At 45.2% G+C, this 25,167-nt stretch overlaps 1 pseudogene; it reads left to right on the forward strand.

Moving 5' to 3' along the window:
- Window positions 1–17,235, forward strand: part of LOC112075276 (3-hydroxyisobutyrate dehydrogenase, mitochondrial-like) — a 28,406-nt pseudogene extending 11,171 nt beyond the window's left edge.
- Window positions 17,236–25,167: the final 7,932 nt, after the last annotated feature.

The raw sequence follows: 25,167 nt of genomic DNA on the forward strand, positions 1-25,167 counted from the left end.
TATTTAGCTCAACTCTTACCTTGATAACCCAGCCTACTGTCCTCGCCGGTAGCTTCAACTCTACTTGATAAACCCAACCTTCTGTCCTCCTTTGCCCCCTGGACTAGTAAACCACAGGTAGCCTAGTGGTTAAGCGTTTGACCAGTAATCCAGCAGGTAACCTAGTGTTAGAGTGTTGGACTAGTAACCAGCAGGTAGCCTAGTGGTAAGTGTTGGACTAGTAACCAGCAGGTAGCCTAGTGGTTAGAGTGTTGGCTAGTTAACAGAGGTAGCCTAGTGGTAGAGCGTTGGCACGTAGTAACCAGGGGCAGTAGTCCTAGTGGTTATGAACGTTGGACTTGTTAAACCGGAAGGTTTGCATGGCGAATTCGAACTCCCCATGAGACTGACAAGCGTCAAAATCTTCTTCTTCTCCCTTTCTGAAACAAGGCACAGTTAAAACCAACCGTTCCTAGGACGGTCAATTGACAATACAAGGAACTCTTTGTCTTAACTTGAGACTCTAGCCTAGTAATAATGATAATTATTTTTTATTTTAAAATGGACAAGGAAAGGATGAATAGGACTTGATACTAATTGCCACGTCTTAATTGTAAAATTTACATTTGAACATTTAAGTCATTTAGCAGACGCTCTTATCCAGAGCGACTTTATATATATATAAAATACTATGGCATAAACATAGAATGGACAAAAAACTGCAGGCTTGTGTTTGTTCTATATTCAATACTATTCTAATATAACTCCCAGTACATACCATAAATATCTCTCACAGTACATTTACTTAATAAACCACTATTCTAACATATAACTCACAGTACATATACTATATCTCTTAATCACGTTATATAATTATCTCCTATCTATCTATAACTCCGAGACATTACACCTATACTTACTTATAAATTACTATTCTATATTAACTCCCAGTACATTACTTCAAGAGGTAAGTCGGCTATATAATACTATATAGTGAGCATTATTTTATATAAACTGTACCAGTACCAATTTCAACCTATTATCATATACTACTCTAACTATTATACTCCAGTACCCAGTACTTCATAAGAGGTAATCAGAGTTGGCACACTAGTTATCACTCTAGCACAACTCAGTAGATAATGCGACAATTGGTTATTATGCATACATGTTCAACAGAGATGCAGGCTAATCTAAATCAATAAATGCTTCTGCACAGAGCAGCAGCACACACCACACACACACACAACACACACACAACACACACACACACACACACACACAGCACACACACCACCTACAAACACCTACCAACACACAACAACCCCATCTAACCTAACTTGTTTCGAGAGTAAGTAACCCACCACCAGACCCCACACAAGGCACACACACACACACTAATGGCTTCAGGAGTACCCCCCAGACACACACCCACCCACATCACCAACACACTAAACATTGGTTTCAGCGCGTCGGTACCCCGCCCCAGACACACACACACTAATTGGTTCAGGATGTTTTAACCCCCCTCCTACCTCTTCAGGTACACCTATCTGATTGCTGCTGTCACTACACAGCCTGCGAACAGATTTATCTTCAATGCACTATTAAACCAGCTTCCCTGTGAATCCCGATCTCTCACCCTTTTTCACTCGCTGGGTTTTTATTTATACTCAATATGCGATGCTTCTTCATTTCGTTTGCCTCCATTATACTTACAAAGATCCGTTTCTTCAACTAGTGGGTTCGTGAAGAGGCCCAATAGCAGTTTGAAACTTGCTCAATGAAAGCTTTAGTTGGTGCTATTCATTCTGGAGTGAAGAAGAGTCCCGAAACTTCTCGCTGCTTCAGAGTAGTTTATTCTTTTTTCTTTTACTCTAAACTAAACGCACAGCTCTAAGTTAAAGAACACATTCTTATTTACATTCTAACGCCTATCTCGGGAACAGTGGGTTAACACTGCCCTTAGATTCAGGGGGGCAGAACGACAGATGTTTTTACCTCGTCAGCTCGGGACTTCACTCCAGCAACCCTTCTCGGTTATCTGGGCGCAATCACTCTACAACTTCACTGAGACTACACCTTGCCGCCACTTAGACGATGTGTTTATCTTACGTTCTCCTACTCTACTTCACTAAAGCAAACATTTTTCATTTTCAGCTCTATTGAATCTATCTTCTGTCTTTTAAAAAAAAAAAAATGATCGCGAACCAGTAAACACATTACTTTGCCTGTGATTTGTTCTGCATATATCTAACAATATTGGGTACTTCTTTGTTTGGAGCTTCTTACGCCTTGTTCGAGCATATCTGAAATTCTGAATTTTTTAATCTTATCGTTGAATTATAACGTGTAATTTTTAACCCAGCCTACTGTCCTCGCCGGTAGCTCAACCCTTACCTTGATAACCCAGCCTACTGTCCTCGCCGGTAGCTCAACCCTTACCTTGATAACCAGCCTACTGTCCTCGCCGGTAGCTCAACCCTTACCTTGATAACCCAACCTACTGTCCTCGCTGGTAGCTCAACTCTTACCTTGATAACCCAGCCTACTGTCCTCGCCGGTAGCTCAACCCTTACCTTGATAACCCAACCTACTGTCCACGCCGGTAGCTCAACTCTTACCTTGATAACCCAGCCTACTGTCCYCACTGGTGGTTCCTCTTACCAAAACCCAACGTGACCACCTAGCTCTCAAACTCTAGGCGTCATTCTGCCTTCTCCCTACCGTTTTCAGTGGTTAGCTTCGCCCACAACTGGCTTGTGTCAACTACAATCCCGACGCTGTTTTTTCACGTTTAGAAACGTTAATAATTATCGCTTGCAAAACAATCGCGTCTTTTGAAACATGGTCCTTACATCAGCGAGACGGAATCCTTCATATAAAAAAGATGCTCTTACTGTAGCAGGTTTGCACAGATACGCTGGCACAGGTGTTCGGAGAATGCTAGATGGMTAATTAGCATAGGTGGTCGTCTGTCTTCTGTCCGTTTTCTGTTCAAAGAGCTGTAACATGGAGATATGGCTATGTTGAAACGCTAACCTTTATAAAGGTGTGTATCAATTTAACCTTTTTAAAATATACAGTGAGCACCATAATTCATTGGACAGTGACCCTTTTTTGTTATTTTGGTTCTGCACTCTAGCACTGAGTTTGAAAGGATACAATGAGGGTGAAGTGCAGACTGTCAGCTTTAATTTGAGGGTATTTTCATACATATTGGATTAACCGTTTAGAAATTATAGAAGCTTTTGTACATAGTCCTACCCATTTTCGAGCATCAAAAAACATTGGACAGTTTAACATAATGTAGAATAAAGTACTCATTGTTAATATTTGGTCGCATACCCTTTGCATGCAATGACTGCTTGAAGTCTGCGATGCATCGACATCACCAGACGCTGGGTATCTTCCCTGGCTCTGCCAGGCCTGTACTGCAGTCATTTTCAGTTCCTACTTGTTTTGGGGACCTATTTCCTTGAGTCACCTCTTCAGCATGTAAAATGCATGTTCAATTGGATTCAGATCTGCTGATTGACTCGGCCAGTCAAGGATTTTCCACTTTTTGGCCATCAAAAACCCCTTCGTTGCTCTAGCAGTATGTTTAGGGTCATTGTCTTGTTGCATGATGAAGTGCCGTCCAATGAGTTTGGAGGCATTTGGTTTTATCTGAGCAGATAAAATATTTCTGTAGACTTCAGAATTCATTGTTCTACTTCTGTCTGCAGTCACATCATTGATGAAGACAAGTGAGCCTGTTCCACTGGCAGCCATACAGGCCCAAGCCATAACATCCCCTCCACCATGTTCCACTGGCAGCCATACAGGCCCAAGCCATAACACCCCCTCCACCATGTTTCCACTGGCAGCCATAACAGCCCAAGCCATAACACCCCTCCACCATTTCCACTGGCAGCCATACAGGCCCAAGCCATAACACCCCTCCACCATGTCCACTGGCAGCCATACAGGCCCAGCCATAACACCCCCTCCACATGTTCCAACTGGCAGCCACAGGCCCAAGCCATAAACCCCTCCACCATGTTCCACTGCAGCCATACAGGCCCAAGCCATAACACCCCCTCCACCATGTTTCACAGATGAAGTGGTATGCTTTGGATCATGGGCATGTCTTCTTTTTTCACACTTTCCTTTTTCCATCACTCCTGTACATGTTAATCCTTGTCTCATCTGTCCACAATACTTTTTTCCAGAACTCTGGGCTCTTTTAGGTGCTTTTTAGCAAACTGTAATCTCGCCTTTCTGTTCTTCAGGCTTATCAGTGGTTTGCATCTTGTAGTGTACCGTCTAGTCCTGCTGGTGTAGTCTTCTACGTATGGTAGACTTTGACACATCTACACCTGCATCCAGGAGAGTGTGTTTGATCTGTTGGGCTGTTGTCAGGGGGGTTTTCTTCACCATAGAGACTATTCTCCCATCATCCACTACAGTGGTCTCCTCAGTCTACTGGGTCTTTTGACATAATTGAGTCCACCTGTGTTTTGTCTTTTTGTTAATGATGAACCAAACTGTTAACCTGGGGATGCCCAGGGTTTTTGCAATGTATCTGATTGATTTTCATTTCTGAGCCTTATGACGGCCAGCTTCATTTGCATCGACACTGCTGTCTTCCTCATGTTGTCACACCCCAACAACAACCTCAAAGGCAATAGCAAAGTCTAGAATCAATACTATTCATCAACAGCTCTCCTGCATTCACTAACGACACAAATTAATACACCTGCCTAACGACACACATCTGTGAACCAATTCAACAAATACTTGTAGTACCTTAAAATGGGGGACCATGTACAAAAGGTGCTGACATTTCTAAACGGTTCATCCGATATGTATGAAAATACCCTCAAATTAAAGCTGACAGTCTGCACTTCACCCTCATTGTCATTGTATCCTTTCAAACTCAAAGTGCTACAGCGCAGAACCAAAATAACAAAACATGGTCACTGTCCAATGAATTATGGTGCTCACTGTATAACGTGTGTGTATATATTCTCATTGATATGAAAGAACCTTTTATGCTTCCAAAACATACCGCAATCATGCGTGTTAATGTTCAGCCTGAGCGTCTGGGCGCTTAACAAAACTCCCCTATAGAAGACCCCCTTCTCCAATGACTCTGATGTGTAATGGACATGAGTCATGATTAAGGGCCAGTGACCTTCATTGCAATGGCAGTAGGTCTACCACACAAGACCGGGTTGGGTCCCAACAATCTCTCGACGTATGCTCTTGTTCAGTCCTTTCATGGAGTTGACTGGTACATGGAACTCCCTCTAGCCCATGCCTACACCATTCTAATGCCTTTACATTCATGGAGGACACAGTTCAGGGGAAGTAGAGATTATTGAGACGCAGCCATGGGTTTTGTGTGCTGCAGTTTCTGAGTGTGTGTGGTAGTAGCCTTGTGCCACGTTCAAATGCTAGTCGGAACTCGGACATTTACGACTTGCTGATTCGTTGAACGTGGCACATGTATGACTAAAATCAGTTAGCGAGTCCTACATTTCCTAGTTCCAATAACAAGTGAACGCGGCATCAGTCCAACAGTGGCAGGTCAGGTGTCTCTTTCCACTGAAGCCACTATGAAGATTGGCTGGGAGAGCCAGCCATGTGAGAGGCCTGGATGCCTGCCCCCCCCCCCCCCCCCCCCTCTTCTCTCAACACATCCTTACACACCACAGTTTATTTATAAGATGCCCTTTGGCCAATACACCTCTACTTTCAGCCTTCATACTTCTGCTTTTATAGGAAATGGTGAATGAGTTCTCTACTTGTTTACTGCTTTGATATGCAGTTATCGTGTTAGCATTAGCTTGACTTTGGCACTACAAGGGCTGCAGTGGATTTTCATATCAAATGGTTTAGGATTTTCAAATTAAATTCATTCTCAGGAAAAATTGAATGTAYGGAATCAATGTAGAAATGTCTGGACAACTTTCCTTGGTCCTATTTAGTTTTATCAAGCTTGCCTCTGACGTTACCCACTGCAATGTCGTATACAGGTCTTGGGTAACTATTGATAGGGCTGGGTTATGTTTGCATTTCATTGAAACAGAACGGCAAGGCCTAGATTAGAAGTGTCCTGGATGTTTCAATGGACTAGGGAGCCTTTTAACAGTATTTTGCAAGAGACTATAGTTTTTTACATTCTGACAATTTATTTTTATTAGTGAAGGCCTACACAGCTCTAATACAGCTTTTCTGTCTCAGCTTGGTTGAAAGTATAACAAAAGGCTTCTGGTAGTAGTCTAGTCTCATTACAAGTTGTTCCTGGGGTGTATTAGGAACCAATAGGGAAGGGACCTAGGCCTACCTGAACTTGTCCAATAAGAAACACTAATTTTCGTTGGAATGTTTCGCTACAGGTTACACCGGTTTGCACTAATGAATACACCACTGTACCTCCCAGTCTCCAGCAGGTCCATGGCCTCTAAGACCCAGGTGGGTTTCATTGGCCTGGGGAACATGGGAAAACCCATGGCCAAGAACCTGCTGAAGCACGGATACCCCGTCATCGCCACTGACGTCTTCCCTGAGTCCTGCAAAGAACTGCAAGAGTTGGGTGCCCAGGTGGGACAAAAAAAACTAGCTTGCTTGTTTGCTAATGGCAGCGCATTGTGCGAAATGCGCCAGCTGWTGGCATGCCATAGCTCTCTAATGTGATGTCAGCTGGTAGGTGCTCAAAAAACAAACAAAATACCATGACTAAAATCAATTAGATAGGTGGAACCACTTAAATGAGTGTCCAAACAAATTGAGTCCATCATAAGATTTTACTCTCGTCAGTGCCGATCTACTTCTTMATTGAATCATAATGGTTGTGCTTGCCTGGGGGGTAGCTTATTCATGAGGCACCAACAGACTAAAACAGGGATGGACTACCTGAACTTGTCCAATAAACGCTAGTTTTTGTATTTGAAACATTTTGCTACGGCGTGCCCTAATGAATAAATCCCTGTTTTGTCAGATTGTGGATAACCCTGCGGAGGTGGCAGACCAGGCAGACCGCATCGTCACCATGCTGCCCTCCAGTCCCAACGTCATCGAGGTTTACACTGGGCCCAACGGTATCCTCAAGTAAGATCCCTCGCTCTCGATTACTCACTGTCTGTGTCCCAAATGGCTCCCTGTTCCCTTTATAGTGCACTACTTTTGACCAGAGCCCTAATAAAAGAATCAAGTCAAAGTCAAGTCACTTAGCCATCTGTCTTCAACAGAAACCCTTCAGACTATTTTAAACTATAAGGTGGGTACTTTGCTATTCTACAGGAAGGTGAAGAAAGGCTCGCTACTCATCGACTCCAGCACCATCGACCCAGCCGTTTCCAAGGAGATGGCCGTGGCCACGGAGAAGATGGGGGCAGTTTTTATGGACGCGCCTGTGTCAGGAGGTAAGGACTAATACAGGCTGTGCTCCAAATGGCACTATTCCCTATATAGGGCTCCCGAGTGGCTCAGCAGTCTAAGGCACTGCTTCTCAGTGCAAAAGGCATCACTACAGTCCCTGGTTTGAATCCAGGCTGTATCACATCCGGCTGTGATTGGGAGTCCCATAACGCGGCGCACAATTGGCGGCGTCGTCTGGGTAGGCCGTCATTGTAAATAAGAATTTGTTCTTTACTGACTTGCCTAGTTAAATAACAAAAAATAATAATAAATATAGTGCACTACTTTTGACCGGGCCCATAGGAGTAGAGTGTCATTTGGGACGCAGCATTGCCTTGGGGGGGTCTCTGCTGCAATCTGAGAGGAACAGCCTCTCCACTCCCTATATGTGTTGAAATGGACCAGATTTAGTAGATGGAGCTCTCTAAACATTTGTGGCCCATGATGTGGATTATTTAAGAACCCAGCATCTGGAGTTTGATCCGTTGACCCTTCCACCCAAACGCTCCGTTCTCAGATCCCAGCAGCCCGAAAATCTCTTTATTTGTGCCCCTCGTTTTCTGAAAACGTGTTTTTTAAAGTCTACTACCAGTGCAGCTCTCTCTCATAGCACAACTTCACAACAATTACACGTATTTTTACTGCAAACCATTTGACTAAGTTATATAAAGAGAAACATCTCTGTCATGATCATATGTGTACTCATGTCTCTGTGAATTCCACTGGGAGGAGGACTGATTTGTATTTTTCCTGACAACCTGGTAACTCTACCCAGGACAGCAGACTCCCATGTGGGCTTGGTTCAGGTTAAAATGGCTGACAAAATGGTGACTCCATTCAGTCTCTCTGCTTCTCATATAGATGGTTCGTCTGCGTTATAAAGAGGAGTACCTTACCTACCTGACGGCCTGGGTCATAAGAGGAGGAGGACCTACCTGAGCCTGGGTCATAAAGAGAGAGGAGGACCTACCTGACGGCCTGGGTCATAAAGAGGAGGAGGACCTACCTGACGCGCTGGGTCATAAAGAGGAGGAGGACCTACCTGACGGCCTGGGTCATAAAGAGGAGGAGGACCTACCTGACGGCCTGGGTCATAAAGAGGAGGGAGGGACCTACCTGACGGCCTGGGTCATAAAGAGGAGGAGGACCTACCTGACGGCCTGGGTCATAAAGAGGAGGAGGACCTACCTGACGGCCTGGGTCATAAAGAGGAGGAGGACCTACCTGACGGCCTGGGTCATAAGAGGAGGAGGACCTACCTGACGGCCTGGGTCATAAAGAGGAGGAGGAACCTACCTGACGCGCCTGGGTCATAAAGAGGAGGAGGACCTACCTGACGGCCTGGGTCATAAAGAGGAGGAGGACCTACCTGACGGCCTGGGTCATAAAGAGGAGGAGGACCTACCTGACGGCCTGGGTCATAAAGAGGAGGAGGACCTACCTGACGGCCTGGGTCATAAAGAGGAGGAGGACCTACCTGACGGCCTGGGTCATAAAGAGGAGGAGGACCTACCTGACGGCCCTGGGTCATAAAGAGGAGGAGGACCTACTGACGGCCTGGGTCATAAAGAGGAGGAGGAGCTACCTGACGGCCTGGGTCATAAAGAGGAGGAGGAGCACCTGACGGCCTGGTCATAAAGAGGAGGAGGAGCTACCGGACAGCCTGGGTCATAAAGAGGAGGACCTACCGGACGGCCTGGGTCATAAAGAGAGAGGACTACCGGACGGCCTGGGTCATAAAGAGGAGGACCTACCGGACGCCTGGGTCATAAAGAGGAGGACTCCTACCGGACGGCCTGGGTCATAAAAGAGGAGGACTACGGACGGCCTGGGTCATAAAGAGAGGAGGACCTACCGGACGGCCTGGGTCATAAAGAGGAGGAGGACTACCGGACGCTGGGTCATAAAGAGGAGGAGTACTTACCTGACAGCCTGGTCATAAAGAGGAGGAGGAGGAGTACTTACCTGACAGCCTGGGTCATAAAGAGGAGGAGGAGTACCTACCTGACAGCCTGGGTCATAAAGAGGAGGAGGAGTACCTACCTGACATCCTGGGTCATAAAGAGGAGGAGGAGGAGGAGTACCTACCTGACAGCCTGGGTCATAAAGAGGAGGAGGAGTACCTACCAGACAGCCTGGGTCATAAAGAGGAGGAGGAGGAGGAGTACCTACCTGACAGCCTGGGTCATAAAGAGAGGAGGAGTACCTACCTGACAGCCTGGGTCATAAAGAGGAGAGGAGGAGGTACTTACCTGACAGCCTGGGTCATAAAGAGGAGGAGGAGGAGTACTTACCTGACAGCCTGGGTCATAAAGAGGAGGAGGAGTACCTACCTGACAGCCTGGTCATAAAGAGGAGGAGGAGGAGGAGTACTTACCTGACAGCCTGGGTCATAAAGAGGAGGAGGAGGAGTACTTACCTGACAGCCTGGGTCATAAAGAGAGGAGGAGGAGGAGTACTTACCTGACAGCCTGGGTCATAAAGAGGAGGAGGAAGAGTACCTACCTGACAGCCTGGGTCATAAAGAGGAGGAGGAGTACCTACCTGACAGCCTGGGTCATAAAGAGGAGGCGGAGTACCTTATGGACCCTGGTCAAAAGTAGTGCACTAAATAGGGAATAGGTTGCTGTTTGGTGTTCAGACACTGTGGGGGTAGGGAAGATGAGGAAGAGCCATCCTGACCTTCAGAAAGGCTCCAAGCTGTAAAACACTATCACAGTCTTCAGGGAAACGCACACTGTCGTACACACTACACACACTGTCGTACACACTACACACACTGTCGTACACACTACACACACAGTGTGTTTGAACTCAGCCTTTTAACTTGAGGAAAGCCACTTTGAGTTGATGTTGGCATATTTTACCATCAGGCCCTAAAGATTAGTAATGATTTATATGCATCCTTCCTGTGGCAGTGCTCATGGATTAAGGCTGTCCAGCTTCCCACGTTGAACTTGGGTGGCTGCAGGTCACAGAGGTGTGTGTTTGGTTAGAGTCAAGTATTGCAGCATGTTATTACCTTGATACTGTGCTGGAATGCCTGTGGTTGAACATGGTCAGAACTGCAACCTCTCGTGTGTGTGTGGTGGGTGGGGGGGGAGACAAAAGGAGTTGCATGGTCGTAATAGAGCACAGGGGAATGCGATGAGACTGGTGTCATTGTTACCCAGATGATGGTACTGTAACCCAGACTTGAGCCTTTGATCAGGAGACCACACAAACCCAGAAGCACACATCATGTTTAGGACTTCCAACTCTGCTTGTTCTGAATCCAGCAAGGAGCTTTGCTGTAGCCCAGTGTGGACGTATCCAGAGTACCTTCTCCAACCCAGACTTACTTTGTGAGAGGTGGTCTCTAATCAGGCTGTTTCCCTGTGCTTTTGAGAGACCTCTGGTTCTCTGTCCTTCATGTGTTGCCTCTTCCAGCCAGAACCCACAGTGCGTCAGAGAGGTTTGGCAGCAGACTCACTGTTGGAAGGAATGTCTTGTTTTCTGGAGCAATAATAGGAAAGCCACAAAACCTGGGATGCAGCCCAAATGGGCCCCTGTTCCCTATATAGTGCACTACTGTTGACCAGAGCCCACAGGGAGCTAGTTAAAAGTAGTGCACGATATAGGGGAGTAGGGTTCTATTTTGGAATGATCCCCTGCTCTGTCAGTGTAGTCATCATACAATAACCTAGTCCCAAATCCAGTCATTACGACACAGAAAAATAATATTGTTTTCTTATACATTTTAATTAAAATCAATTAAACTTGTACTTGAAGCCTTGGGAAATGTTTATCATGAAAGGCTACTGTGCTGACTGTAATGAAAACGTTTGACCACAGAACTCTAGCTACATAGCCACCAACAAACACATTCACTTTCACTGTAATACATGTCCTTAGACTCCATAATTGGTGTGTGTGTGTGTTGGTTCCCAGGCTGTGTGAGATGGCAGAGATGCAGTCACACACACACTGCTCATTATTATGGCAGAGAGGCCGAGGAACTGTAACTTTGGCTACAGAAATGAAAGGGTTGCCTTTTTTATCTATGCAGTTTGGGGCAGTGTATCTGAAGTTTTTAATGCGTTTTAAGATTTTGTATTTTTTTTTTTTTAACTGGTTACCCCACATTTGTCATGGGATTTGAGACATCTCTTTCTCTCAGCCAGCTTTTGTCTATAAAAGTTTAGCTCCCTTTCCCCACAACCTTGTTTGACTGAGTATGAAACTATTGCTATTGAAATAATCCACAAGCCTAGGGCTTGCCTCATTTTTCAGTTGTTGATTTTATGTGGAATTACTTTCTCAGCCAAACTTGGTGGGTGTTTGACAAGGAAACAAGCTGTTTAGGAAAGTGCTCTAGATTTGCATCAATCTTTCTGTGATTACCTCATAACAGTTTTGAGAAGCAACAACAGTGACTGACAGACATTACTATTCTAATGAAACCGCCATGTTTTATAAGTGTGCGTGTGCTTGTCTGGTGCGTGCTATGCACCCAAATGTACAACGTTTCCACTTCACCGACGTCTTCGTCAGATATTCTCAAGTTTAGGATGTGCGTCTCACCCTCCTTTTCTCCAGGTGTGGGGCTGCCAGCTCGGGGAAGCTGACCTTCATGGTGGGGGAGCAGAGGAGGAGTTTACTGCGGCCCAGGACTGCTCACCTGTATGGGAGCCAACGTGGTGTACTGTGGAGCCGTCGGCACTGGACAGGTAGATATACACATTTACATGACCTGTGTCTCCTAAAAATGGGGGGGGGGGTCATTTAGCAGACGCTCTCATCCAGAGCAACCTACAGGAGCAATTAGTTAAGTGCCTCTTCACCAAGTCAGTGCAGGGATTCAAACCAGCAACCTTTTTGTTACTGACCCAATGCTCTTAACCGCTAGGCTACCTGTCCCCGAGGCCTTGGTCAAAGGTTAACCACTTTAGGGAATAGGGTCCATTGGATACACACATTACATTCCTTCCGGCGCCGATAGAGATGGCAGCCTCGCTTCGCGTTCCTTGGAAAATATGCAGTATTTTGTTTTTTTACGTGTTATTTCTTACATCGGTACCCCGGGAAATCTTAGGTTTCATTACATACAGTCGGGAGGAACTACTGAATATACGATTAACGTCAACTCACCATCGTTCCTACCAGGAATATGACTTTCCCGAAACGGATCCATGGTTTTCCCTTCACACCAATACAATGGATCTGATCCCAGCCGGCGACCCTGGGCGACGCCGAAAAAGGGAAAACGTGGCGGTCTCGTGGTCAGGCTTCGGAGACGGGCACATCGCGCTCCACTCCCTAGCATACTACTCGCCAATGTCCAGTCTCTTACAATAAGGTTGATGAAATCCGAGCACGGGTAGCATTCCAGAGAGACATCAGGGATTGCAACGTGCTCTGCTTCACGGAAACATGGCTAACTCAAGGGACGCTAACGAGTCGGTGCAGCCAGCTGGTTTCTCCATGCATCGCGCCGACAGAAACAAACATCTTTCGGTAAGAAGAGGGCGGGGGGGTATGCCTTATGATTAACGAGAAGTGGTGTGACCATCATAATAACACACAAGAACTCAAGTCGTTCTGTTCACCTGATCTAGAACCCTCACAATCAAATGTCGACCGCATTATCTACCAAGGGAATTCTCGTCAATCATAATCACAGCCGTATACATTCCCCCCCAAGCAGACACATCGATGGCCCTGAACGAACTTTATCTGACTCTTTGTAAACTGGAAACCACACACCCTGAGGCTGCCATTCATCGTAGCTGGGATTTTAACAAGGCTAATCTAAAACAAAACTCCCTAAATTCTATCAGCATATCGATTGTGCTACCAGGGCTGGAAAAACACTGGACCATTGCTACACTAATTTCCGCGACGCTTACAAGGCCCTCCCCCGCCCCCCTTTCGGAAAAGCTGACCACGACTCCATTTGTTGATTCCTCCTACAAACAGAAACTCAAACAACAAGCTCCCGCGCTCAGGTCTGTTCAACGCTGGTCCGACCAATCTGAATCCACGCTTCCAGACTGCTTCGATCACGCGGATTGAATATGTTCCGCATCGCGTCCAACAACAATATTGACGAATATGCTGATTCGGTGAGCGAGTTCATTAGGAAGTGCATTGACGATGTCGTACCCACAGCAACGATAAAAACATTCCCAAACCAGAAACCGTGGATTGACGGCAGCATTCGCGTGAAACTGAAAGCGCGAACCACTGCTTTTAACCAGGGCAAGTAGGTGGGAAGCATGACCGAATACAAACAGTGTAGCTATTCTCTCCGCAAGGCAATCAAACAGGCTAAGTCTCAGTACAGAGACAAAATCGAGTCGAAATTCAACAGCTCAGACACAAGAGGTATGTGGCAGGGTCTACAGTCAATCACGGATTACAAAAAGAAAACCAGCCCCGTCGAGGACCAGGATGTCTTGCTCCCAGACAGGCTAAACAACTTTTTTGCCCGCTTTGAGGACAATACAGTGCCACTGACACGGCCCCCTACCAAAACCTGCGGGCTCTCCTTCACTGCAGCCGAGGTGAGTAAAACATTTAAACGTGTTAACCCTCGCAAGGCTGCAGGCCCAGACGGCATTCCCAGCCGCGTCCTCAGAGCATGCGCAGACCAGCTGGCTGGTGTGTTTACGGACATATTCAATCAATCCTTATCCCAGTCTGCTGTTCCCACATGCTTCAAGAGGGCCACCATTGTTCCTGTTCCCAAGAAAGCTAAGGTAACTGAGCTAAACGACTATCGCCCCGTAGCACTCACTTCCGTCATCATGAAGTGCTTTGAGAGACTAGTCAAGGACCATATCACCTCCACCCTACCGGACACCCTAGACCCACTCCAATTTGCTTACCGACCCAATAGGTCCACAGACGACGCAATCGCAACCACACTGCACACTGCCCTAACCCATCTGGACAAGAGGAATACCCATGTGAGAATGCTGTTCATCGATTACAGCTCAGCATTTAACACCATAGTACCTCCAAACTCGTCATCAAGCTCGAGACCCTGGGTCTCGACCCCGCCCTGTGCAACTGGGTCCTGGACTTCCTGACGGGCCGCCCCCAGGTGGTGAGGGTAGGTAACAACATCTCCACCCCGCTGATCCTCAACACTGGGGCCCCACAAGGGTGCGTTCTGAGCCCTCTCCTGTACTCCCTGTTCACCCACGACTGCGTGGCCATGCACGCCTCCAACTCGATCATCAAGTTTGCGTGGATGACACTACAGTGGTAGGCTTGATCACCAACAACGACGAGACGGCCTACAGGGAGGAGGTGAGGGCCCTCGGAGTGTGGTGTCAGGAAAATAACCTCATACTCAACGTCAACAAAACAAAGGAGATGATTGTGGACTTCAGGAAACAGCAGAGGGAGCACCCCCCTATCCACATCGACGGGTCAGTAGTGGAGAAGGTGGAAAGTTTTAAGTTCCTCGGTGTACACATCACGGACAAACTGAATTGGTCCACCCACACAGACAGCGTTGTGAAGAAGGCGCAGCAGCGCCTCTCAACCTCAGGAGGCTGAAGAAATTCGGCTTGTCACCAAAAGCACTCACAAACTTCTACAGATGCACAATCGAGAGCATCCTGTCGGGCTGTATCACCGCCTGGTACGGCAACTGCTCCGCCCACAACCGTAAGGCTCTCCAGAGGGTAGTGAGGTCTGCAGAACGCACACCAGGGGCAAACTACCTGCCCTCCAGGACACCTACACCACCCGATGTCACAGGAAGGCCATAAAGATCATCAAGGACAACAACCACCCAAGCCACTGCCTGTTCACCCCGCTATCATCCAGAAGGCGAGGTCAGTACAGGTGCATCAAAGCAGGGACCGAGAGACTGAAAAACAGCTTCTATCTCAAGGCCATCAGACTGTTAAACAGCCACCACTAACATTTAGCGGCCGCTGCCAACATACTGACTCAACTCCAGCCACTTTAAAAAATGGGAATTGATGGAAATTATGTAAAAATGTACACTAGCCACTTTAAGCAATGCCACTTAATACAATGTTTACATACCCTACATTACCCATCTCATATGTATATACTGTACTCTATATCATCTACTGCATCTTGCCATCTTTATGCAATACATGTACCACTAGCCACTTTAAACTATGCCACTTTATGTTTACATACCCTACAGTACTCATCTCATATGTATATACCGTACTCTATACCATCTACTGCATCTGCCATGCCGTTCTGTACCACCACTCATCCATATATCTTTATGTACATATTCTTTATCCCTTCACACTTGTGTGTGTGTGTAAGGTAGTAGCGTGGAATTGTTAGTTAGATTACTGTTGGTTATTACTGCATGTCTGGAACTAGAAGCACAAGCATTTCGCTACACTCGCATTAACATCTGCTAACCATGTGTATGTGACTAATAAAATTTGATTTGATTTGATTTACTAGGGGCATTATGGGTGGATTATTACAAAACGACATGTGATGTAACCAGGAGACTTTCTTACAGGCAGCCAAAATCTGCAACAATATGCTGCTGGCGATAGGCATGATCGGGACCTCTGAGACCATGAACCTTGGCATCAGGTTGAGTATTGCCAATACATTCACAGCAGAGATCTCATCCCAACAAAATGTCTTGTTGCACTTAACGCTTGTTGAACAGAACCATGCTGTGGGTATCGTACAGAGCTGTAACACTACCACTATAGTCACTCTCTTAAAGTAACTATCCAATGGAAAAGCTCCTTTTTTTTATGTATGAAGCTCCTACTCTATCAACTGTCTACATGTCTCTGACTCGTCCTTTACTTGTAGTTATGACTAACCAGCAATCAGAAAATGCCACACGGTACACAGTAACCCACCTTAATAAACTTGTAAAATAAAAATATATTTTTTTTTAAATGCTTGTGATTTCCTGCCCCTGACAGACTAGGTCTGGACCCTAAGCTACTGGCTAAGATCCTGAACATGAGTTCAGGCCGCTGCTGGTCCAGTGACACTTATAACCCTGTACCTGGTGTCATGGAGGGAGTCCCCTCTGGAAACGGCTACCAGGGAGGCTTCGGGACCCAACTCATGGCCAAGGTGGGTCTCTCCTCACTCTCGTTTACGCCATCCCTCAAGACGTTTAGTACACAAATGTTTGTGACACAGAAGCTGGTTCTTCAGGGCCTCTTTAATTTCCTGTGACTTTATTTTAGTTAATTTCTCTGTCAATAGTATTAACTTTCATGTAACTCGAAAGAGATGTGCGTTTGACATGTTTTAACTGTGCTGTGTACAACAAGCGGTGATGGCAGAGAGCTAATGAGTGTTTCTCCTCTTCAGGACCTGGGGCTAGCCCAGACTACAGCCACCAACACCAAGACCCCTGTCCCTCTGGGCTCCCTGGCCCACCAGATATACCGCATGATGTGTGCTCGGGGCTACGCCGGCAAAGACTTCTCCTCTGTCTTCCAGTTCCTGCGGGAGGATGAGGAGAAGGAGGGCCAATAGGGGCAGGGGAACAGTACCCCACCTCCCCCATCCATAGCTTTACCAGGGTCTATTCCATACAAGACTACTACCATGTAGTTGGGGTGTGTCGGTTGTCCCCCCCCCCCTCTCCCCAGGGCTTGTCAAGACGTATGTATGGGTCAAAGCCAAGAGAGCGCAGCCAGCCGTGATGTGACAGATCATCTCAGCAGAGTACTAGACTACACTGTCTGTAAGATGGGAGTCATGTTGCATCTGTGATCCTGCCTTTGTTTAAAGTAGCTTTTTTTAATGTTTTAGATGGCTAGGCTAGAAGACAGTGGATGTTTTTAGGTGTGGGGAGGCTCTCCAAAGTCACTGTCACTCAGTAGGCTGACTAACCACTACAGCTATCACCATGACGATATCGGTGCTACCTTAGCACACGTCGTCATGGAAAGCAGACCCAGGCGTTGTCAAGGAAATGACCCGCGTTATACTTGTTAACGACCACACTCACTCGTCAACAATAGACCACTGAGACTTCAGATGATTCTTAGTTCTAGTCGCCACTCACCTCACTGCAACGTCACGTGTGTTGATCCTGATCATTGATTTGTTTTTGTTTTCTCTTCCTGTGGTGGGGTTTATTTACTCTTGACATGGGAGGAGGATAGAATGTTCCGGGGTGATTTGTATGTGTTTAATAAAAGGTGAGAGACTATAGGTATGTTTCCTTCCAGTGATATACCCACTACTCTAAAGCCTGGCACTTCTGTTAGCAGGAGGTGTCTGTACTGTCTGTTAGCAGGAGGTGTCTGTACTGTCTATTTGTTAGCAGAGGGAAGACAAGGGCCTGATGTAATTATCTAGATCAGTCTCATCACTCTATATTTTATTAACCTCTTCGTTAGAGGTAAGCACTTTTTAAAGTTTTGCATCACAGTACAAATATGTATTCTAGCAAAGATGTCTGAGGTGTGTTTTTAATAAGCTGTCCCACATACTTTCATTCATGTCTGTAGGTGACTGCTTTTCTTTTGGGGAAATAAGAGTGTAAACTAGGGTGTATTCACTAGGAATCAAACTGAAAAATGGCTGAAATGGGGAGGAAATTACCAGGATTTATCCAATAAGAAATGCTTATTTGTTGCTAAATGTTTGTTGCTACATTGTTTACTAAATAATACACCTGGCCCTGATTTTAACATAAGGGCGTGTGAATTCTGCATGCACAGGAACTGTGACTGGCTGCTACAGTATAGCTTCTTCCTATAGGTCAAGCAAAATGAGCTATGCAATGTGCTGTGCATACAGAGGAGAAGATGGGTGAAGACCAGAAGTGGAGCATCTCTATTGCTGGTCTTATGCAACCAGCCAACCAGACGGAGGAGTGAGCAAGAGTGCACGTGACTGGCTGAAGGTGGTTGTGTAGTAAGCCTATAGAATTCAATAGTGGTTCTTATACACAAGAGTATACCAAACATTATGAACACCTTCCTAATACTGAGTTGCTCCCCTCCTTTCTTGCTCTTAGAACAGCCTCAATTGTTTGAGACATGAACTCCAAGGTGTCAAGAGTTACACAGGGATTCTGGCCCATGACTCCAATGCTTTACAAAGTTGTCAGTTGGCTTGATGTTCTTTGGGTGGTGGACTGTTCTGATACACACAGGAAAATGCTGGGTTTTGGGAAAAACCCAGCAGTGTTGCAGTTCTTGACACAAACCAGTGCACCTGGCATGTACTACCATACCCTGTTCAAGAAGGTACTTAAATATTTTGTCTTTCCCATTCACCCTCTGAATGGCACACATACACAATTCATGTCAGTTGTCTCATGACTTAAAAATGATTATTTAACCTGTCTCCTCCCCTTCATCTATACTGATTTGAAGTGGATTTAACAAGTGGAATCAATAATTGCTCATAGCTTTCACCTGGTCAGTCTGTGTCATGGAAAGAGCAGGTGTTCATAATGTTTTGTACACTCAGTGTAGACGTTTCCTATAAAGTTTGCCAATATAACACTGAGTTAACCCTGAGGTAGRAGAGGCCTTCCAAAGCGTGTCAGAAAAACAGAACACTTATAGAAGCAAGAHGGGAAGTGCTTCCAGGATACAGTAAAACGTTGTAGATGGAAGTGGCTCTTCAGTTAAGGGGTGAAATGGTCATCAAAAATCAAGAAGGTCCTTGTTCTCTGATGAAAATAGAAAAACTGTAGTATTCTCTTTCACTCTCTCTCGCTCTCCCAAGACAAAGGAGAGAGCRGCATGTTTCTGATCTAGTTTACCAAGAGAGACACTGAGAGGCCAGGATGCCATAGGTCACACGATCACAAGACTAGCCCATAAAAAGTCCATTAAGCACTGGAGACTAAGTGCTGTGTTATCTGCTTGGCAGCTATTACAAACAGAGCACCACTTTGGTCCTAGATCCTATAGAGCAGAGCAACCAGGCCAGGCAGGCCRAAGTGAAAGGTCCTTCTGGGTGTCTCTGGGTTAGCTACAGAGCCTGGGAGTTCTACAGAGTGTGTCTGCCCCAGATGGCACTCTATTCCCCAGAGCCCTATTGGCCCTGGWCACAGGTAGTAGGAATAGGGTCCAATCTGAGATGAAACCACTGTCGCARGAAGAGGCAGAGCAAACTGGATGCTGTTGCTGGTTGCACCCTCACCCCATAGGCCTACTGCTTGTTTATCTTGGGTTGGGGGGGGTCACTGGTATGTGTCGTGGACTTAACTCTTATTTTCAACATATTGGTAGATGTGCATTTAATCTACTGTGACTACAAATGCAGTGCAGTTAGAGAAAAGGGAATTGAAATGGTGTGATCTTGAATAGGAGTGTGTCCTCTTCCACCTCTGTAGCCAACTCCACTGACACCTCTTCACCTCCGTAGGTTGTAGTCTCCCGACCAGCAGCCAACTCCACTGACACCTCTTCTACCTCTGTAGGTTATAGTCTACCGACCAGCAGCCAACTCCACTGATACCTCTTCCACCTCTGTAGGTTGTAGTCTACCGACCAGCAGCCAACTCCACTGACACCTCTTCACCTCTGTAGGTTGTAGTCTCCGACCAGCAGCCAACTCCACTGACACCTCTTCCACCTCTGTAGGTTGTATTCTACCGACCAGCAGCCAACTCCACTGACACCTCTCCACCTCTGTAGGTTGTAGTCTCCCGCAGCCAGCCAACTCCACTGACACCTCTCCACCTCTGTAGGTTGTAGTCTACCGACCAGCAGCCAACTCCACTGACACCTCTTCCACTCTGTAGGTTGTTAGTCTCCGACCAGCAGCCAACTCCACTGACACCTCTTCCACCTCTGTAGGTTGTAGTCTCCCGACCAGCAGCCAACTCCACTGACACCTCTTCCACCTCTGTAGGTTATAGTCTACCGACCAGCAGCACAACTCCACTGAACCTCTTCCACCTCTGTAGGTTGTAGTCTACGACAGCAGCAGCCAACTCCACTGACACCTCTTCCACCTCTGTAGGTTGTAGTCTACCGACCAGCAGCCAACTCCACTGACACCTCTTCCACCTCTGTAGGTTGTAGTCTACCGACCAGCAGCCAACTCCACTGACACCTCTTCACCTCTGTAGGTTTATAGTCTACCGACCAGCAGCCAACTCCACTGACACCTCTTCCACCTCTGTAGGTTGTAGTCTACGACCAGCAGCCAACTCCACTGCACCTCTTCCACCTCTGTAGGTTTAGTCTACCGACCAGCAGCCAACTCCACTGACACCTCTTCCACCTCTGTAGGTTGTAGTCTACCGACCAGCAGCCAACTCCACTGACACCTCTTCCACCTCTGTAGGTTTAGTCTACCGACCAGCAGCCAACTCCACTGACACCTCTTCCACCTCTGTAGGTTGTAGTCTACCGACCAGCAGCCAACTCCACTGACACTCTTCCACCTCTGTAGGTTGTAGTCTACCGACCAGCAGCCAACTCCACTGACACCTCTTCCACCTCTGTAGGTTGTAGTCTACCGACCAGCAGCCAACTCCACTGCCAGAAGTAAATAAGGAACTCTATTCTGTTCCACGTGCACAATATATTCCGAAGTTTGTGTTTTTTTGTTCAAATTCTACTTTCATACAGAGGTTATGGAAGCGACTGACTTTTAGGGAAATTTAAGGATTTTGCTCCTAAGTGTTAGGCATCAAGGTCATTATTTACCAGGTTTGTCTCCACAAATAATTCACACTATTTTATTGTGTGTGCTGTTAGTGAATTAATCCCATGCCAGGACAAATTCTGACTAGCAGGGATCAATAATGGCTGTCCACTCATTGAAAATTACAGTATTACATACGCTATTTATAAACTAAGCAGGTGATCCAGTCTTTTTTTAAACGAAATAGGCTAAAGGATTATATTGTGATAACCTTCCTTTCTAGAGATTCGTTCAATGGAATAAAACAATATTCTGAGGAATATATGCATTTTTCAATATAATCTCACTATCTCTCCTATAAATTGGCACCGCGGCTTAAGGTGTATCTTCACGTCGTTGTATTTGTATTATCGAACGAGCTACACACACTAGTCAGTAAGCAGAAGCCTGTATTGTTTATATTCAATTAATCCGCAACGCTCATCAGACAGGACGCGTCATTCGCTGATTGTTTTTGTCTATTACCGCTACTTCAACATAATGTCAATTTGGACGTCAATATAATAATAATTATGATTAATGGTTTAATAATGATGTTAAGTTAGTAGTTGTGTTATTAGTTTAATAATTGTATTTATTCAATTGGCATAGAACGTCGCTGTTTGATATTCACATTTGTGTTAGGCTTTTAACTAAAAATATTTTTGTAAAAGTTTGTATAGCCTAGTATTTCTGAAATGTTTCTATTTCAAAATGTACCCTTAACGAACAGTTATTTCTATAACTTCTGAAGGGTCATACTCAGACTTGTCTATAGCTAGTCGGCTATAGCCTATTAACATCTAAATAGTGCGTTGCTGCAATTAAGCGAAATCCTTAATGAGCCACAGCCAAATAATAAACAATACAATCATATTTAAGAAATGCATTTCAAACCGGTTATTGGATTGAACTAAATGTGTACATTACCATCTACACCGGCCACTGAGCTACACGTTTTAGTCACATTCTGAACTAAGTTCTTAAATAGACCATCAATTTATTTGAAAAAAAAAAAACGACATTCGAATAATTATGCATAAAATGAGGTATCTGATTCGGCGTTGATGTTAAGGTCTATATCATTCGCGAAACAGTATTTCTAGTATTAGGCCTATTATTCCTCAGTGGCCTTGTGGTTAGTGTCGGCCCTGAGATTGACAGGTTGGGAGTTCGATCCCGGGCCGAGTCATACCAAAGACTGTAAAAATGGGACCCAATGGGTCTCTGCTTGGCACTCAGCGTTAAGGAGATAGATTCGGGGGTAGACTAGCATCCTGTCCAGGGAGTGTACTTGTACAAGCTGTCTCGCGCTACAGAAATAGGAGATGAGCAGTTCTATGATCAGTTCCGTCTCGCCAAAGCTCGTGCAAGGCTACTACTATTATTCCTAAAGTATTCAAAGTCTTCAAAATATATCATATTTTTCCCAACAATAGATTGCCCATTTTTTTTATTAAAAGGTCTTCATTTACTTCTACCATCATGGGAGCCTATGTGTTTTGTTTTGTGTAACGAAAAATACACCTATGAAGCCCTACTGAAGAGACGCGCACACACACAGGTTAACACACGCACTATACACACGCGAACACATAGATTTTGGGTTGTAGCTATGTGGTAGTAGATACTTGCACATCCTTGATTTTCTCTCGAATTTCTATAAAGTTAAATAGCCTACCGCACTCGATTATGACGTTATGGACCCTTTTTCATATTTCAGCGGGTCAAACGCGTCTTTGAAAATTACTTGACCCTCGATTACGATCTCCTCTTGATCTATCCGCCTTGTGATGAACTCCTTTACACAATAACCCAGATATGATTTGTTAAAGCTATAGGTCCAATGTATCGCCTCTTTCTACTGTGTGCGCTATATGTCCACGCTGATGTTACCAGTTTATTATTAAAGTAGCTTACCAAATAAGAAACGATATGGTGCCTCGACATGGCGTATTAACATCTCCTCTAAATGGTCTCCCATAGAAAAGCTAACGATACTGTTGACCGCGAAATTCACCGCCCAGAGMCAATGTGTGGCTATGGCACCGCAAACCATTATTTGTCTAAGAAGAGCCTGAGTGTGTGACSATCATGGCAGATAGGAGTATTACTGCACTGGGGGTCTGGCCATGTTCGATGTTGGTAGTAGCATCGCGTCATTGCTTTATTTATGACTAGCTACATGACGCTTTTTCGATGTCTGCGGTAGGGCCGCTAATGTCTCTACTGCGACCATTGAATTCTCTCATAGCCGCATGAACATAGGCGTAAATAACATAGGCCTAACATATGGTTTAACATGACAGCCCAGCCTCATTGAACTCGGCTCCATTCGAAGAGAAGGGAAGGAGTTCTGACTGTGAATTTAGCAGCCATTTAGCAGGCTGTGATATTTCCTGCCCACTCGGTTGGGTGACAATACGCCCAAGGTTTGGGTACAATACGCCCAAGGTTTGGAATGAAACACTTCAGTATAGTATAGCAGATGCTTAAAGCATAGGCATATCCCTCATCCCCTCCAAAATAACTCGGTAACAGCACGACCGAAACCGTTGAAACAGATTTCAATAGATATGACAATTGTATACTTTGTGTCCTCAAACATATAGGACAGGCTATATATATTGGGAACGGTGTATCCGGGAAAACTGGGCAGTTGAATAGCTATGAAGAACACAGGTTAAGCCATTTTGGTGCGGTGTCACAACCAAATGCTAATTTTCTCCTGCAAAACCTTAACCATAAAAGCACCTTCTCGGCCTATTGTATTGGTGTTCTTCCTTGTAAAATGTCGAATATATTGTTATTCAAATATTCCACGCAACTACGTCTAATGGAAGAAATGCAGTACAATGTGTCGTTTCTCTCTCACAGACAAAGCCAGTGGCGTGTTGTAACCTATAGTCTTTTGCTCATTCTAACTTAAAATAAGATATAGTCTAGCTCCGTTTTTTCTTTTCTTCTAGGCCGAATTTACATTTTATATTTGTGCACAAGTAGAATGCAATTTCACAAACAGCCTATTGTCATTGATTCGAATTGATTAGCTCAATTGGTTCCTCTAGTAGCCTGTAGCCTAACTGAGATAGCCTCTTACCACATGCGTAACAAATCATGGAGAGCAGAATGTTTCTCTCATTCTTAATGAGCTGAAAATATGGTGCAGTTGAACCTCTCTTTGAAACCACAGTTTCATATGTCTGCTAATGTTTTACACGTCTGAAATGCGAATGGAATGGGTTTAGTTCCTAGTTGGCCAGGCCTATGTCTTTACCCAGTGATATTACCCCTGGATAAATGCCATGTCGGTAAACACGAAAACCGGTCGGATGCCCTTACATTTTTATGTTCAGCATTTCTGCAATTACATAATTCCTCACTACTTTGCCAAAAGCTCACATGGAAAATTAATACATACACCCCCCCCCCCCCCCGCCTTTTGTCGATGTTTCCATAAACATCGACAAAAGATCAGCAAGGGGTTATCCAACAATGTAATTGTTTGTTTTCTCACCTCTCCTGAAGACTCCTGGAGGAAATCAAGCCATATGGTCATGGTTGGATGACAACAACATCTCTGGCTAGACGGACTGCAACAACTTTCAACTTGACCTTGTCCTTGGCCTCCAGCAGTCTAACCCATGTGTAAAAGAGCTCGCCTGCCAAATAGTGTGCTAGCTGCTTTCTGTCGGTAGGTTATAAAGCCTATAAGAGACCGAACAGCAGCTAGAATAGCAGTGTGTTCAGAATATGCCGTGGCATGCATGGTTACATTTCAGTGAGTTTTACGCACAGACTATTCTTGATTCCTTTACCGTTGAATGACTGATATTTCTCCACCAAAGCATTTTAATGTAGTTTCACCTTCCTTGATATTTTCCTATTAGCTCAAAACAAAATGTATGCTACTTCGTGTATATAAAAATGGGGGATAAAAACCGTATCTAACAGCATGTTGTTTCCAGGCTATTTACAGCAAGTTGTTTCCAGGCTCAGCGCCTTCTGGTCAATTAGAAGGTGTTTAATGATTGTTCCAACTCACACGATGTAATAACATTTTAAAAATATTAATTAATTAATTACATTTGTATCAACCCATATTTCATACAAACTGCCTTGGCCATATATATAACTGTTGATAAATTG

This window comes from Salvelinus sp. IW2-2015, unplaced genomic scaffold (genome assembly GCF_002910315.2).
Source record: "Salvelinus sp. IW2-2015 unplaced genomic scaffold, ASM291031v2 Un_scaffold3059, whole genome shotgun sequence".
Taxonomy (NCBI): Eukaryota; Metazoa; Chordata; class Actinopteri; order Salmoniformes; family Salmonidae; genus Salvelinus; species Salvelinus sp. IW2-2015.